Source organism: Ceratotherium simum, chromosome 35, assembly GCF_057802395.1.
Source record: "Ceratotherium simum simum isolate JZ-2026a chromosome 35, ASM5780239v1, whole genome shotgun sequence".
Lineage (NCBI taxonomy): Eukaryota > Metazoa > Chordata > Mammalia > Perissodactyla > Rhinocerotidae > Ceratotherium > Ceratotherium simum.
Window position 1 is genome coordinate 15365618 of NC_141934.1, and position 16449 is coordinate 15382066.

The 16449-nt window shown below is 45.5% G+C and overlaps 1 non-coding gene across 1 annotated transcript; it reads right to left on the bottom strand.

The window, feature by feature from the left end:
- Window positions 1-13138: 13138 nt before the first annotated feature.
- LOC147912461 (U6 spliceosomal RNA) lies at window positions 13139-13245 on the bottom strand. The gene has a single exon (XR_015549983.1). It is a non-coding gene; the product is annotated as a U6 spliceosomal RNA (small nuclear RNA).
- Between the last annotated feature and the right edge of the window lie 3204 nt (window positions 13246-16449).

Genomic DNA, 16449 nt, shown 5'->3' on the forward strand with positions numbered 1-16449 from the left:
AATAGCAGCTGTTTATTGAGTGGCTGTTTACCACCAAGTGCTTTGTTCATTAGTTATTACTCACAGCAGCTGTGTGCCTAGGACCACTTCCTTCCCATCTCCCTCTTGGCAGGGCTATCTGCCCACTTAGATTTTAGCTCAAATGCCACCTTCCCTGAACTCCCATCTCCACTTGCCCTCTCCCAACACCTTTCAGTTACTCTCTACAGCAACACTCTTATTTCCTCCATTGTATGTGCCTCATTTATTCCTTCAGAGGAACTGTCTCACGGATTTGCTTGGTTATTGTCTATCTGTCCCTGCCTGTCTTGTTCAGTACTGCATCTTCAGCATCTAATTCAGTGTCTGCCACAGAGTATGCATTGAATCAAATATGCATTGAATTAAAAATACCAGGTCTTACATCCCCATTTTACAGATTAGGAAATTGACTTTAACAAAGTCATGCTGTTAATAAATGAATAAGTTCCAGGTCTGGATGACCCTAAAATCCATTCTCTTAACTTCAAATATATTACCTTAATACATTTAGCTGAGTAGACAGTGTGCCTTTTTCTTATTTATAACTTTGAAGAAAAGGAATGAAATGGGATGATGTTAAGGTTTTCTAACAGATAGTAGGGTTTTGTTTAATAAATGCCTATAGACGCTGGTCCTGTGGCCTGGTGGTTAAGTTCAGCATGCCCTGCTTCAGCGGCCTGGGTTCAGTTCCTGGGCATGGACCTACACCACTTGTCAATAACCATGCTGTGGTGGTGACCCACATACAAAATAGAGGAAGATTGGCACAGATGTTAGCTCAGGGCAAATCTTCCTCAACAAAAAAAATAAATAAATGCCTATAGGTTTTTCTCCATTTGTAGCACCTGCCTTCCTTAGCATCTCCTGTGTTTGCACTGCTCATCTGAACTACCTCTGGACCCTAATTATTTTCTTTAAATGTGAAAAAAGGGCACTATCAGAAACCCATGCCTTTCTGGCCTGTGTTTAACCCCCAAAGACCCTTTGGAGGTATTATTTCTAGGAACCAAAAAGCTTTCTGCCTTTTTCATTCCTTTATCACTTAGTTCTGCAGAATCATTTCTCATTTCCTATTTATTTATCCCAAAGTGAGGCAGGCAATAAGTATTCTCTAATTATCAGAGAAATATACTGTGCAGCATTTGGATGCTTGAAATATATACCTAGAGTCAGTTACAGTCCCATCCTCAAGGAGCTTCTAGTTGACAATAACCTAGTTCTTCTAGTATCATACGTTTGGGGATTTGAAAGGACTTTAGAAATACAGGGGCCCAGCAGGGAACATTAATGAGTGAGGTGAGTTAGGTGGTACCATAGGGAGTGTTGGGGACTGTGGCAAATAGAATACCCCTTTTAAAGGCGCAGCAGATGTTGCTATTTGGGAATGCTGACCTAATGTTGTTAAACATCTTCTGATTTTTCAAGTGAGACCAGAAATCTGGATTGTTTTTATGAGAAATATCATTTTTAAATATTGGTCACAAATTCATTTTTTAAAACAGAATGCAGGGGGGCCGGCCCCGTGGCTTAGTGGTTAAGTGCGCGTGCTCTGCTACTGGTGGCCCGGGTTCGGATCCCGGACGCGCACCGATGCACCGCTTCTCCAGCCATACTGAGGCCGCGTCCCACATACAGCAACTAGAAGGATGTGCAACTATGACGTACAGCTATCTACTGGGGCTTTGGGGGAAAACAAAAAAAGAGGAGGATTGGCAATAGATGTTAGCTGAGAGCCGGTTTTCCTCAGCAAAAAGAGGAGGATTAGCATGGATGTTAGCTCAGGGCTTATCTTCCTCACAAAAAAAACAAAACAAAAAACAGAATGCAGGGGCGAGCCCTGTGGTGTAGTGGTTTGGTACCCATGCTCTGCTGCTGGTGGCCGGGGTTCGGATCCCGGGCGCATACCGATGCACTGCTTGTCAGGCCATGCTGTGGCGGTGTCCCACATAAAGTGGAGGAAGATTGGCACGGATGTTAGCTCAGGGCCAGTCTTCCTCAGCAAAAAGAGGAGGATTGGCATGGATGTTAGCTCAGGGCTGATCTTCCTCACAAAAACAAAATAAGTAAAAAAAAAACAGAATGCAATCTAAATATGGCCTATGGCCCTCTAGTTTGCAACCTCTTATCCAATTGAATACCCTCTTTTTATAACAAGAAGACAGACTTGGAGAAGGTGTAGTGTAATAAAAAATATATATTTGGTCTTTGTTCAGGGTTCCTGGCACAGAGCTCTTAAAATCCTTGAAATTTTCTTTTGTTGTTCATAATGAGCCCCTATCAACTACACCTGAGTTTATGCTAATGCGGTGACTCTTTGGGGTGAGGGGGGCTAGCTAGCTTCAGATATCTAGATAGCTGGTCAGCAGAGGAACCAAGCATGTGATTAGAGGATTGAAACTTACAGCCCTCTATCCCCGCCCCTGTGTACTTCCCTCCCCCTCCCCATCTCCTGACCTCCTGGGAGGGGAGGGGGCTAGAGATTGAGTTCAATCACCAGTGGCCATGCCTATGTGATGAAATCTCCACAAAAACTCTGAAACCATGAGGTACTGTGAGGGTGGTGCACCCAGAGAGGTCATAGAAACTCTGCGCCACCCCCACCCCAATACTTTGCCTTCTGTATCTCTTCAATTTGGCTGTTCCTGAGTTGTATCCTTTATAATAAATCCCTAATAGTAAGTAGAGTACTTTCCTGAGTTCTGTGAGTCATTCTTTTTTTTTTTTAAATTTTATTTATTTATTTATTTTTCCCCCCAAAACCCCAGCAGACAGCTGTATGTCACAGCTGCACATCCTTCCAGTTGCTTTATGTGGGACGTGGCCCCAGCATGGCCGAAGAAGCGGTGCGTCAGTGCGTGCCCGGGATCAGAACCCAGGCCGCCAGCAGCGGAGCGTGCGCACTTAACTGCTAAGCTACGGGGCTGGCCCCGTGAGTCATTCTAAAGAATTTTCGAATCTGAGGAGCTGGTGATGGGAACCCCCAAATTTGTAGTCAACTAGGGGAAGTAAAGGTAGCCTGGGAACCTCATTGGCAGCTGGCCTCTGAGGTAGGGGTGGTCTTGTGGGACTGAGCCCTTAGCCTGTGGGGTCTGTGCTAACTCTGGGAGTCAAGGTCAGAATTGAATTGAATTGTTGGACACCCAGTTGATGTTGGAGAATTGGAGAATTAATGTAGAAAAATAAGTATTTGGTGTTAGGAAAAAAAGAAAAAACAGCATCAGAAGTGGTGTCAGAAAAAAGACACCATAGAAGGAAGGGACCTGCCCATGATTACACAACGACTGAGTTATGGAGTCAGATTTCTAAGATCCTGGTCTGACTCCAAATCTAGTGCTCTTTCCATCACATCAGACAGGTTGGCTTGTCCTTTGGTGCTGAGGATATCATACTTTCTAGGAGTGAATGGAGTGTGTCCTATGCTTGCTACTTGGCACGTAATATTTGCTGAATGAATGCAGAATAAATGAATGAGTACAGCACCAAAATGACTGCACTTAGAGCTGCATGAAGACAATATCTGGTGTAATTTTGATTGGCAGCAGGGATGGTTCAGCTCATTGTAGGCGCTAGGGTGATTCCATGGGAAGGGGAGAAAATGGAGCATTCTTGGTTGATCAGAACCATCCCATCAGATTTAGAGAGCCCAAGAATATGTCATTTCCAGTGTCCTCTGAAGTTCAGATGATGCTAAAGTAAACCCACTAAGACTCCACCAAGCAGAAACCCCAGAGAAGTGTGCTATGTCATCCTCATGATTTCTGCCCTACCTGCACCCTACCTCTACTATTATTTATTTTTTTCTTTAATTAAATTTATTTTATTTTTTTAAATAAGTATATATTTTTTTGTATTTGTGTGTGTGTGTGTGAGGAAGATCAGCCCTGAGGTAACATCCATGCCAATTCTCCTCTTTTTTTTGCTGAGGAAGACTGGCCCTGGGCTAACATCTGTGCCCATCTTCCTCCACTTTATATGGGACGCCACCACAGCATGGCCAGACAAGCAGTGCGTCGGTGCATGCCTGGGATCTGAACCTGGGCCGCCAGCAGCAGAGTGCACGCACTTAACCACTACACCACCAGGCCAGCCCAAATAAGTATATTTTTAAAAGGCAAATTTATATCATCACCATAAATGGAAAACTAGTCTCATTTGTCATAAGTTGAAGGTAACTATAAATAAACATTAGAATATAAGACATTTTGTCCTCATATTTCTAAACTGATCTTGGACACCACTAGTGATATGTGTCCACACTGAAGAAATGCTGTCCTAGAGGAGGGTTCTTAATGGGGGTCCATGGATGGATTTCAGAGGTTTCACAAGCCCCCTGGAATTATGCACAAAATGTGTATTCTGCTCACAGGCATTTTTCCAGGGAGAGGATCTATAGCTTTCATCAGATGCACGAAGGGATTCAGAACCCAAGGAAGATAAAGAACAATGGCTCTAGAATACTCCACAATGGCTCTAGAATACCCCAGACTTCTGGAATGAATGTAAGAGTCTCTCACCAGATCCCACTGAATTGGCCTGTTCCATAGCATCACATATCTAGGCAACTCACTCTATTCCGCTCCTAGCAGCTAAATTCGTTTTACAACCCTTGTGAGCCTAAAAACATGCATTTCTCTTTTCTTACCACAGGAAATCAAAATTTGGGGGAGGCACAGTGTCTGAGAGCATAAGCTTTGGAATCAGACAGACCTGGGAAAAACCTAAGTTGTGTGACCTCCTGCAAGTTAGTTAACCTCTTAGAGGGGCAGTTTCTTCATTTTTAAATAGAAATAATACCTGCATTATAGGGTGGTGGCAAGGATTATATTAAATCATGCATCTAAAGACCTAGCCCAGGTCCAAAAAATGGGAACTATTGCTATTATTTATTGAGACCTTACCATTTGCCAGGCATTTGGGACACATTATCTCATTGACCTCTCCCAACTCTATGAGGGGGATTTCAAGAACAGCTGGTCTCTCCATTATACAGATGAAGAAAATGAGGTGCAGAGAGGTAAAGTCCCTTGCCTAAAGTCACGCTGCTAGGAAATGATAGGGCTGGGATTTGAACTCTGGTCTGTCTGGCTCCACAGTCCCACATAGTAGACAGAACCTCTGAGCTGCCCCACCTCGCCCAGACACAGGGAGCTGAGGCATGTCCCTGGAGACTCTAAACATCCCTAGCCCCTGGCAGGAGCTCCCTAAATATATGTTGGATGGATGGATACACGGATCTAAAGATAGGTATTTCAAACTAATTCAGCATTGCTTCCTCTCAAACTTGACCCTAGATTGGTCCTTGACTGTCTTGACTTTCCCTGGAGAAATTACTTTAGCCATCAGATTTTCCCAGGGCCTTCAGAAAACCTTTTGGAATTGTTCATAAGCAGGCCGAGGGATTCTTTGCAAGGCTTGGACGGGCTGGCCCCGTGGCTTAGCGGTTAAGTGCGTGCTCTCCACTGCTGGCGACCTGGGTTCGGATTCCGGGCCTGCACCGACGCACCGCTTCTCCGGCCATGCTGAGGCCGCGTCCCACATACAGCAACTAGAAGGATGTGCAGCTATGACATACAACTATCTACTGGGGCTTTGGGGGGAAAAAAAATAAATAAATAAAATCTTTTAAAAAAAAAAAAAAAAAAAAAAAGGCTTGGAGCTCTACTCTCCCGTAAACAGGCTAGAAAGAACCACAGCTGCTCCACCTCCACCCTATCACTGGCCCAAGATTGCGCAGTTCCCAGCCCTGTCCAGCAATCAGTTTTCAAGATTTTTCTGGGACCTCAAGCCTCTTCTTGGACCACGAGTTCTGTCACCAAGCTAGCAGCTCCAGCCTTCCCTTACCTGAAAGGAAGTGTGAGATGTGACCTTGCAGCCCCCAGAGTTGACTCAAGGACCAGTGCCCAGAAAGGAGGGGCTCCATGGGAGTGTGCACAAGGCCTAGGTCTGAATCCAGAAGCTTTCTCCCCATGGAGAAGGGCTGGCACTAGCCTGGGGTTGGCAGGGGGAACTGAGCTTTGGAGCCAAGTACTGTACTGCAGTGCAGGGAGAGTGAGGCCAGAGAGGCTGGGACAACTCAAGGAAGAAAAATCTCCCCTCTGGACCATAGCCAAGCCTCGTCTGACTAGACAGACACCTCTGAAAGCTCCTTGCTTGGCCTCCTATCTATGGGAGCAGCAGATCAATTTAGGCACATTCAGAGAGGCCTAGTAGGCCCCCCTCAGCTCCCAATCAGTGGGCGGAGCAACCCAAAGCAGAGGCTAAACGTATGGACTTTGAGGCCAGGCAGATCTAGGTGTGCATCCTGACTCTGCCCCTACTAAGGTATGTGAGTCCACTTCTCTGAGCCTCAGTTTCCTCATTTGTAAAATAAGGATTGTGGGGCTGGGCCCTGCAGCGCAGCGGTTAAGTGCACACGCTCTGCTTCAGCAGCCCAGGGTTCGCAGCTTCGGAACCCCAGGCACGCACCAACGCACCACTTGTCAAGCCATGCTGTGGCGGTGTCCCATATAAAGTGGAGGAAGATGGGCACAGATGTTAGCTCAGGGCCAATCTTCCTCAGCAAAAAAGAGGAGGATTGGTATCAGATGTTAGCTCAGGGCTAATCTTCCTCTCACACACACACACAAAAATAAATAAATAAACAAAATAAGGATTGCAATAGTCCTTGTTTCTCAGGGACAATTTGGAGATTGAGATGGTGCGTATAAAGTATGTAGTGTGGGGCTGGCCCCATGGCTTAGCGGTTAAGTGCACACGCTCCACTGCTGGCGGCCCGGGTTCAGATCCCGGGCGCACACTGATGCACCACTTCTCTGGCCATGCTGAGGCCGTGTCCCACATACAGCAACTAGAAGGATGTGCAGCTATGACATACAACTATCTACTGGGGCTTTGGGGGAAAAAAATAAATAAATAAAGTATGTAGTGCAGGACTTGGCACACGGCAAAGGCAATGATCATTATTGTCATTCATGTTACCCTAAACCAGGATTTTTCAACTTTGGCACTAACCTTTTGGAGCAGAAAGTTTTTTGTTGTAAGGAGTCATCCTGTGCATTGGAGGATGTTAACAGCATCCCTAGCCTCTTACCCACTAGATGCCAATTGCACCTCACACCCAGTTGTCAACCAAAAATGTCTGCAGACAGAGCCAAAGGTCCCCTGGAGGGTGAAATCACCCCCTGTTGAGAGCCACTGCCCTAAAATATCTGGACTGAGTCTGAATGTCACAGATCCCAAACTCACAGCCCTATGTAAAGAACACAAAGCAGGCAGGTCTACTTACAGACGAAGGGATGGTATGTCCAACAATTACAGAACAAGCTCCCTCCAGTGTGGACTAAGAGGCAGGACCTGGGTTTGCTCTAGGAGCTAAGAATCCACTTTGACTAACTAGGTGACCTCGGTGTCACACTTTAATTATATGCAAAGTGGCCCTGGGTTAAATCTCAATTATTCTAGGGCCCCAGACAAAGGGACAAGTAGTTGGTATCTGATTTCTGGCATCTCCATCCTTTTCCAGTGACTAGGAGTAAACCTGACTCTCTAGAACTCAGGAGTTCATTCAGACCTTCATTCATGATTGCTGAGAGATGTTTTAGAGAGAATTAGGTGTCAGTCACTGTTCCAGGTGCTGGGGATTGTGATATCGTGATTTATAGTAAGAAATATATATTTGGTCTTCGTCCAGATTCCTGGTACACAGCTCCCAAAAGCCTTGGAATTTCCTGAGGGATAAGAGCAATGGGAGCATCTTTTGTCATAATATTTGGTATCTGGTCCTCAGTTCCTGAAATCTCTTCAGAGCCATAAAAGTGAAATGGCTGTCTTGCTACTCATAATAAGCCCCTTTCTACCACTACTGGGTTTATGTTAATAAAGTGACTTTTGGAAAGCACCTAAGGATGAGAGCTGGTTGCCAGTGGAGCCAACCATGTGATTAGAGGGTTGGAACTGTCAGTCTCATCCCTGACCTCCAGAGAGTGGAGAGGGGCTGGAGATTGAGTTCAATCACCAATAGCCAATGATTTAATCAACCATGTCTGTGTATTGAAGCCTTCATAAAAACCCAAAAGGACAGGGTTTGGAGAGCTTCCAGGTTGGTGAACATGTGGAGATGTGGGGAGAGTGGCATGCTTGGAGAGGGCATGGAAGCTCCATGCCCTTTTCACATACCTTGCCCTATGCATCTCTTCCATCTGGCTGTTCCTGAGTTATATCCTTTCATAATAAACTGGTGATCTAGTAAGTAAAATGTTTCTCTGAGTCCTGTGAGTCGCTCTAGCAAAATAATTGAACCCAAGGAGGAGGTCACGGGAACCTGGGGCTGGCCCCGTGGCTTAGCGGTTAAGTGCCTGGCGTCCCACATACAGCAACTAGAAGGATGCGCAACTATGACATACAACTATCTACTGGGGTTTTGGGGGAAAAAAGGCGGAGGATTGGCAATAGATGTTAGCTCAGAGCTGGTCTTCCTCAGCAAAAAAAAAAACAGGAGGATTGGCATGGATGTTAGCTCAGGGCTGATCTTCCTCACACACACAAAAAAAATTTATAGCCTGTCGGTCAGAAGCACAGGTAACAACCACCTGGGCTTGTGACTGGCATCTGAAATGGGGTGGGTGGGCAGTCTGGTTGGACTGAACCCTTAACCTATAGAATCTGCTGCTATCTCCAGGTAGATAGTGTCAGAATTGAGTTGAACTGTAGGATACCCAGCTGATGTCCGGAGCATTGGTTGTTGGTGTGAGGGAAAACCCCTCTTCCTCACGCACAGTAATTGGTGACAAGAACCCTATTAGAGATGCACAAGAGAACAAAACAGGCAAAGTCCCTTCTTCATGGAATTTATATTCTAGCAGGAAAAGAAAGATAATAAGCAAAAATATCTCAGACCCTGATAAGTGCAATGGATAAAAATTAAGTAGAATAAGAGAACCAAGGGTGACAGGGCGGGGGATCTTGTTTTGAATAGAAGTTTCTAGGCAGGACTCTCTGCAAAGGTGCCATTTGAGGCAAGACTTGATGACCTGGATACTGGGTGGAGGATAGAGTATGGGGAAGCGGGTGGGAGCAGAGAGGCCAGGTAGAGGCTGTTGCAACAGTCTAGGCATGAGGTGATTGTGGCTCGTGGAGAGGTAGGATGAGAGGTGGTTGGATTCTGGACATATTCTGAAGGTGGAGCTGACAGATTTGCTGATTAATTGAATGCAAGGTGTGGGAGAAAGAGAGGAGTCAAGCACGACTCCAAGACTTGTGGCCTAAACAATGAGAAGAATAGATTCGGTTGAGAAAGGCTGGTCAAAACAGAAACAAAAAATTGTTTTGGCCATGTTAAGTTTATGATGTCTATTAGACATTCCAAGTGGAGGTGTCAAATATGCAGTTGGATATGTGAGTTCTGGGAAGATGTCTGGGCTAGAGCTATAATTTGGGGAGTCATCAGCTTATAGATGACATTTAAAGCCATGGGAGTGGATGAGATCACCACCAAGGGAGGAGTACGTATACATGGAAGAGGTAATTGCCTATTCAGCTAGCAACATTCTCTGAGCTTTTTCCATAGGCCAGGCCCTAAGCGAGGTGCTAGGTATAGAGATTTATGTCCCTTGGCACCTCCCCAAGAGACACTCCATTTATTGAATTTTTCCTGCCTAAGTGCTTTGGCCACTTAAAGGATACACATTGAGAGTTCCTGCCCTGCCTCTTAGTCACTTATTCATTGTTTCAACAGATATTTATTGAGTACCTACTTGGTGCAAGGCCCCCGTCTAGGCACTAGGGACATTAAAGTCAGATATGGCTCCCGTCCTAATGGAGTTTACATTTTGTGTGTGGAAGAGGTGGGCTTTGAACAAGATGCACATGATGATGTGATTACAGTTGTGACAAATGCAATGACAGAGAAGGTAGGCTGGTATGAGAGCTGTTAATGGGGGCTCTGCCCTAGCCTGGGAGGCAGAGAAGGCTTTCCTGGGAAGTCACATTTGAGCAGCAATCTAAAGGAGCAGGAACCTAGGTAAAGGGGAAGTTCAGGGAGCTTCTCAGGTGGAAGGAACAGTATGCTCAGAGGCCTGAAGGCTGGAAGGAGGTTGAAAGCTGAAGAAAGGCCAGCTTGGCTCCAGAGAAGTGATCTGGGGGAGTGGAAGAGATGAGACTGGAGGGGTGGGCAGCAGCCAGACCTTCGGGGCCTTGTGAGCCTGGTTAAGACACTTGGACTCATCCTGGGGCCTCCAGTGGTAGTAAAAGGCCATAGGTGGGAATCAGATGATCAGAGGGTCACTGAGGAGAGTGGGCCAAGGGGGCCCGGTGTGGCAGCCGGGACACCAGTAAGGAGGTTCTTGAGTGTTGCCCCTTTGCCTCAGTCTCTCAGTTCCTCCATTTTAAACATGTTTGCAGAGGCCCAGTTCTCCCCAGGGCAAGGGGATTGTTCTCTCTCAGTAAAAGCAGAACGCTTGGTACCCCCAAACTTGTCATCTGGGGGTCTCAAAGCCAGAGTTTAAGGCTGGAGATGAAAATCTGTTTCTTCCAGGAGCCACTTCCCCCCAGAAGCTCCAACGATATTGTTTCATTAGCAGGAGTGCCAGGCGGTTCTGGCCAGAGCCTCTGTGACTCTCTTCTCTGTGACTATTTTCTATCTGAGTTCATATAAATCAGCCTCCTGGATTTATCGGCCCTTTACCACCAGGCTATGAAGTAAAATAATGTAATTAGTGCAGCCAGCTGAGGCTGTTCTCAGTCTCAATGTCACAGCCATTATGTGTGGGAAGTTTTTAGCCAATTGGTTTTCCTTCCTTTCATTTTTTATTAAAAATTACAAAAATAATGCGTACACAGTAGAAGATACAGAAGAACATAAAGAATAAATTAGAAATATTAACTGTACAGAGAAGACCATTGTTAATATTTTGCCCTAAATACATCGTCTTTTTTCTATGCATATGTATATATATATATATATATGATACCTATATATATATATACACACACACACCTATACCATATATATGATACCTATCACACTGTGCATATCCTTTTTGTTACCTGCTTTTCCATGTCTTTATTTATTTATTTATTTTTTGTGAAGAAGATCAGCCCTGAGCTAACATCCTTGCCAATCCTCCTCTTTTTGCTGAGGAAGACCAGCCCTGAGCTAACATCTATTGCCAATCCTCCTCCTTTTTTTTTTCCCCCCTTTTTCTCCCCAAAGCCCTAGTAGGTAGTTGTATGTCATAGTTGCACATCCTAGTTGCTGTATGTGGGACGCTGCCTCAGCATGACCGGACAAGCAGTGCGTGGGTGCGCGCCCGGGATCCGAACCCCGGCCGCCAGCGGAGCGCGCGCACTTAACCGCTAAGCCATGGGGCCGGCCCCTTCCATGTCTTTAAAAAGCCTTCTACAACATAATTTTTCAATACCTTCTTAATAGTCCATAACTTTTTGAAACAATGACTAATCATTGGACACTTGGGTTGTTTCCAATTCTTCAGTATTGTAACAATGTTTTGTTCTGATGAACATCCTTCAAAGTTAAAAATAATCTTTTTTTTTTTAAAGATTTTATTTATTTTATTTTTTCCCCCCAAAGCCCCAGCAGATAGTTGTATGTCATAGCTGCACATCCTTCTAGTTGCGGCATGTGGGACTCGGCCTCAGGATGGACAGAGAAGTGGTGCCTCGATGCGCACCCGGGATCCGAACCCAGGCCGCCAGCATTGCAGCGCGCGCACTTAACCACCAAGCCACAGGGCTGGCCCTTAAAAATAATCTTTGTTTTATTCTACTTTCAGAAGTAATAGGTACTCATCATAGAAAAGTCAAACACTGCAGAAATTTAGAATCTGGAAAAGAAAGTTCCTGGTAATCTTACAACTCAAAGATAACAACTGTTAAAATTAGATTTTTTTAAATGCATATACTGTAACAGTTTTTTCCTTTCTTTTTACCAAAATGGAATGATTCTGCATTTTTCATGTCATGACATATAGATCTACTTCATTCTTTTAATGAACTTCCCTACATTCCCACCACCACCTCTACCCACCCACCCACCTCTGTATGTACACACTCTGCCTCCCCTCCAGTTACCAGGCATGAACCATTCATGCTCCTATCTAAGCCCTTCTCCTTGGCGCTGAGTCCATCTCCTCCTACTCCTGTGATTGTCTCTTCTCCCTCTCCTGCATCATCAGTTTCCCCTGTCTACTGAATTGTTCCCATCAGTGTACAAACATGCTGCAACATTCTCCATCTTTACAAAATGCCTCCCTTGACTATACATTCTCCTCTAGCTACCACCCCATCTCAGCTCTCCTCCAAAGAGTTGTCTGTACTCACTGTTTCTGATTCAGAACTGTGAGAAATAAATTTCTGATGTTTACGAGCCACCCAGTATATGGTGTTTTGTTATAGCAGCCTGAGCAGACTAAGACACCTTCCATTCTCTCTTCAATCCATTCCACCAAAACAGCTTATCAAGGTCACCAGTGACTGCCATGCTGCTAAATCCAGTGGCCAGTTCTCAGCGCTCTTCATTGGTGTATTTGTCACCGTTTCTCTCCTCCTCTCTAAAGCTCTTTCTTCACTTGGCTTCCAGGACCCCCAGGACTCTGCAAGTTCTCCTCCTATCTCACTGGCTGCTCTTCCTCAGCTTCATCTACTTGTTCTACCTCTTCTCTGTGACCTCTAAGGAAGGAGTGTCCCAGACCTCAGACTTCAGGCTACTTCTCATGGTCTCCATTTTTTTTTTTTTTTTTTTTTTAATACTCAACAAATATTTATTGAATGCTTAGATGTTCCTGGCACAGTGCTAGACACTGGAGATACAAAGATAAAAGGACATAATTCTTGCACTTAAAGAATTTACAGTCAAGTAAAACAAAATTACAATTTTATTGCATTAAAAAAATGCCATGTGGGGCTAGCCTGGTGGCATAGTGATCAAGTTCATGCGCTCCGCTTCGGTGGCCCAGGGTTCATGGGTTTGGATCCCAAGCGTGGACCTACACACCCCTCATCAAGTCATGTGTGGCGGCATCCCACATACAAAATAGAGGAAGATACGCACAGATTCAGCTCAGTGACAATCTTCCTCACAAAAAAAAAAAAAAAAAAGGCAAAAAATATGGAACGCTTCACGAATTTGCGTGTCATCCTTGCGCAGGGGCCATGCTAATCTTCTCTGTATCGTTCCAATTTTAGTATATGTGCTGCCGAAGCGAGCACTCATGGTCTCCATTTTTATGACTTTAAATAACATCTCCATGCTCATGACTCCTTTCTGAGTCTGTTCAGGCTGCTATGACAGAATACCATAGACTAGATGGCTTATAAACAATGGAAATTTATTCCCCACAGTTCTGGAGGCTGGAAGTCCAAGATCAGCTGCCAGCATGGTTAGGTTCTGATGAGAGCGCACTTCCTGGTTCATAGATTGCCATCTTCTCCCTGTGTCCTGACATGGTGGAAGGGGCGAGGGTGTTCTCTGAGGCCTCTTTTGTAAGGGTCGTGATCCCATTCATGAGGATTCTACCCTCATGACCGAATCACCTCCCAAAGCCCCACCTCCTAATACTGTCACATTGGGGGTCAGGTTTCAACATATGAATTTTTGGGGGTATATAAACATTCGGTCTATAGGAACCCCCAAATTTGTAGTCAGCCAGGAGGAAGTGTGGGTAGACTGGGTACCCTATTTGCAGCTGGCATCTGAAGTAAGTCTTGTGGGACTAAGCCCTTAACCTGTGGGAGTCTGTACTAACTCTGGGGAGTATCAGAATCAAATTGTTGGGGCCGGCCCCGTGGCTTGGCGGTTGGGTGCGCGCGCTCCGCTGCTGGCGGCCCGGGTTCGGGTCCCCGGCGCGCACCGACGTGCCGCTTCTCCGGCCATGCTGAGGCCGCGTCCCACATGCAGCAACTTGAAGGATGTGCAACTATGACATACAGCTATCTACTGGGGCTTTGGGGGAAAAAAATAAATGAATAAATAAAATTAAAAAAAAAAAAGAATCAAATTGTTGGACACCCAGTTAGTGTTGGAGAATTGGTGTGGAGAAACAACACATTTGGTGTCAGAGGTGGTATCAAAAAAAGACATCACAGGAAGTCACTGGGTATTAGCACAGTGCTAGATATACAGACTTCAATAAATATAAAAATTATAAGCCACAAATAAGAGGGAAAAAAAAGACGTGAATAAATGGAAAGTGATACCAAGCTTCTGGATGGGAAGGCCAAATATAGAAAGAATAAAAATAACTTCCCCATGTAAATTTATAGATTTAACACTATTCCAATTAAATACCAACAAGAAGCCATACAGAACTTGATAAAAAGATTCTAGAATGTGCTTAGACAAAGACTGGCAAAAATACTGAGGGAATGAAAGGAGCAATAGGGGACAACTAGGCCTTTCAGAGGGACAAACTGGGAGGAAAGGTCTAGACTTGGGTCACACAGTTCTTGGCACCACTGAATACCAACTCACTCAGTCAGGAACCTGAAGGCCAAGGAGGGCTTGGCCAGGCAAAAGACTGGGGAGGCAGAGGTGGAGAGAGAATCAATGTTCCAAGGAGAATAAGTAGCCCCTGTAAAGACCCCTAGTCTTCAGACACAGTAGATCCTAGAGAAGCTGGCAGAGGAGAAGCGGGAGATGAGGAGAGGCTGGTGGAGGCAGATAAAGGGCCAAGATAAAGGTGTGGAGATGGGGCTTTCTCCCAGTGGGCAGACACTCTGTCTCCTACACTGCTCTGAACTTAGCATCTAGCATGGTGCACACAGTAGACATTCCATAGGTATCTTGGAGATCTTTCCATACCTGCACGTAAGGACTTTGTCTTTTGAGTGTCTGCATAGTATTCAGAACTATGCATTTCCTATTTAACAAGTCTTCGCTGGATGGACCTTGAGGTCGCTTCCAGTTTTTTTTGGAATCATAGTAATTATTAATAAACATCCTAGCATCTTGAATACAGCTCCCCCTGCTCCTTCTTCCTCAGGCCCCGGAGGGATCATTGGATTTTCGCTTGGTCCTGTTCTACTCTCTTTCTGTCTTGCAAACAAGCACCCTTTTGCTATTCACAGCTCCTCTCAGAGACTGTGGGACTATACTCTCCTCAGCCTCTCCCCTCCCCTCATCCTGAACCTCCCATCTTCTTTACAAGCATCCTATTCATCAGGGATATACAATCAACATTTGTATGGTAAAGGCAACTCACACTGATTTCCATTGAGCCGCTGAAGTACTTAGGACTTACATGTATAATCTAACTCTGCCAGGCTCTGATTTACATTTCGGCATCTCACCCTAAGTCACTTGTGGCTCTGGAGTGAGAAAGAACACCCCTCACCCCTACCTCATGCCTTAACTGTGCTGAACTATTTAGCTCCCCTGAGGCACCAAGCTCTTTTCTGTCCTCCCAGCACATGCTTTTCCTTCTGCCTGGAATGCTTTTCTTCTCCTCATTCACCTGGCTAACAAGAGCTGGTTCTTCAGGTCTCAGCTTAGAAGCCACTCTCTCCAGGAAGTCTTCCCTGAACACCTCACTCCAGTCTGAGTTAAGAGCTGCAGGAGCACCTTGTATTTCTCATAGCACATATGTCATTTCATTGTAATCGCCGTTTTAGTTGTCTGTGGATGGTGTGACAGCAGAGTTTGGGTCTTGTTCACCATTGTGTCCCCGGCACTCAGCACAGAGCCAGGTGGTTCTGTGGCTCAATAAATATCAGTTGAATGAATGAACAAATGTCAAGTGGGCAAGGAGTGGGGAAGTCACCAATGTCCCAGATGCCATGTACACAACCCTGGGGTCTTAGAGCTGGAGTTGAAGCATTCCATGAGGGAAAAAAAACTGGTCTCCTGTAAGCATCTTCAAGGAGGGTGCCATGACAAGGCAAACTGGCAGCCAGTGAGAAGGATGGAATAACAAAAGAAACTGGTCCCCAGCTGCCTCTCTCCAGGGAATGTTTGTCAATGTGACATTCAGAGAAGCCCTGCCCATGTGCTGACTGAGGGGGAGAGCCATTCTCAACCAGACAGAAGGAAGTTCAGCCACTGTGCATGTGTTTTTTCTTTTTTTCTTTTTGTGAGGAAGATCAGCCCTTAGCTAACATCCATGCTAATCCTTCTCTTTTTGCTGAGGAAGACCAGCTCTGAGCTAACATCTATTGCCAATCCTCCTCCTTTTTTTTCCCCCCAAAGCCCCAGTAGATAGTTGTATGTCATAGTTGCACATCCTTCTAGTTGCTGTATGTGGGACGCGGCCTCAGCATGGCCGGAGAAGCGGTGAGTCGGTGCGCGCCTAGGGCCGCCAGTAGCGGAGTGTGCGCACCTAACCGCTAAGCCATGGGGTCGGTCCATGTGCATGTGTTATCACTGGGGGATGTGTGCCTTACAAGCTTCTTGGCTCTCCGTTCGTTTTTTCCGCTTTT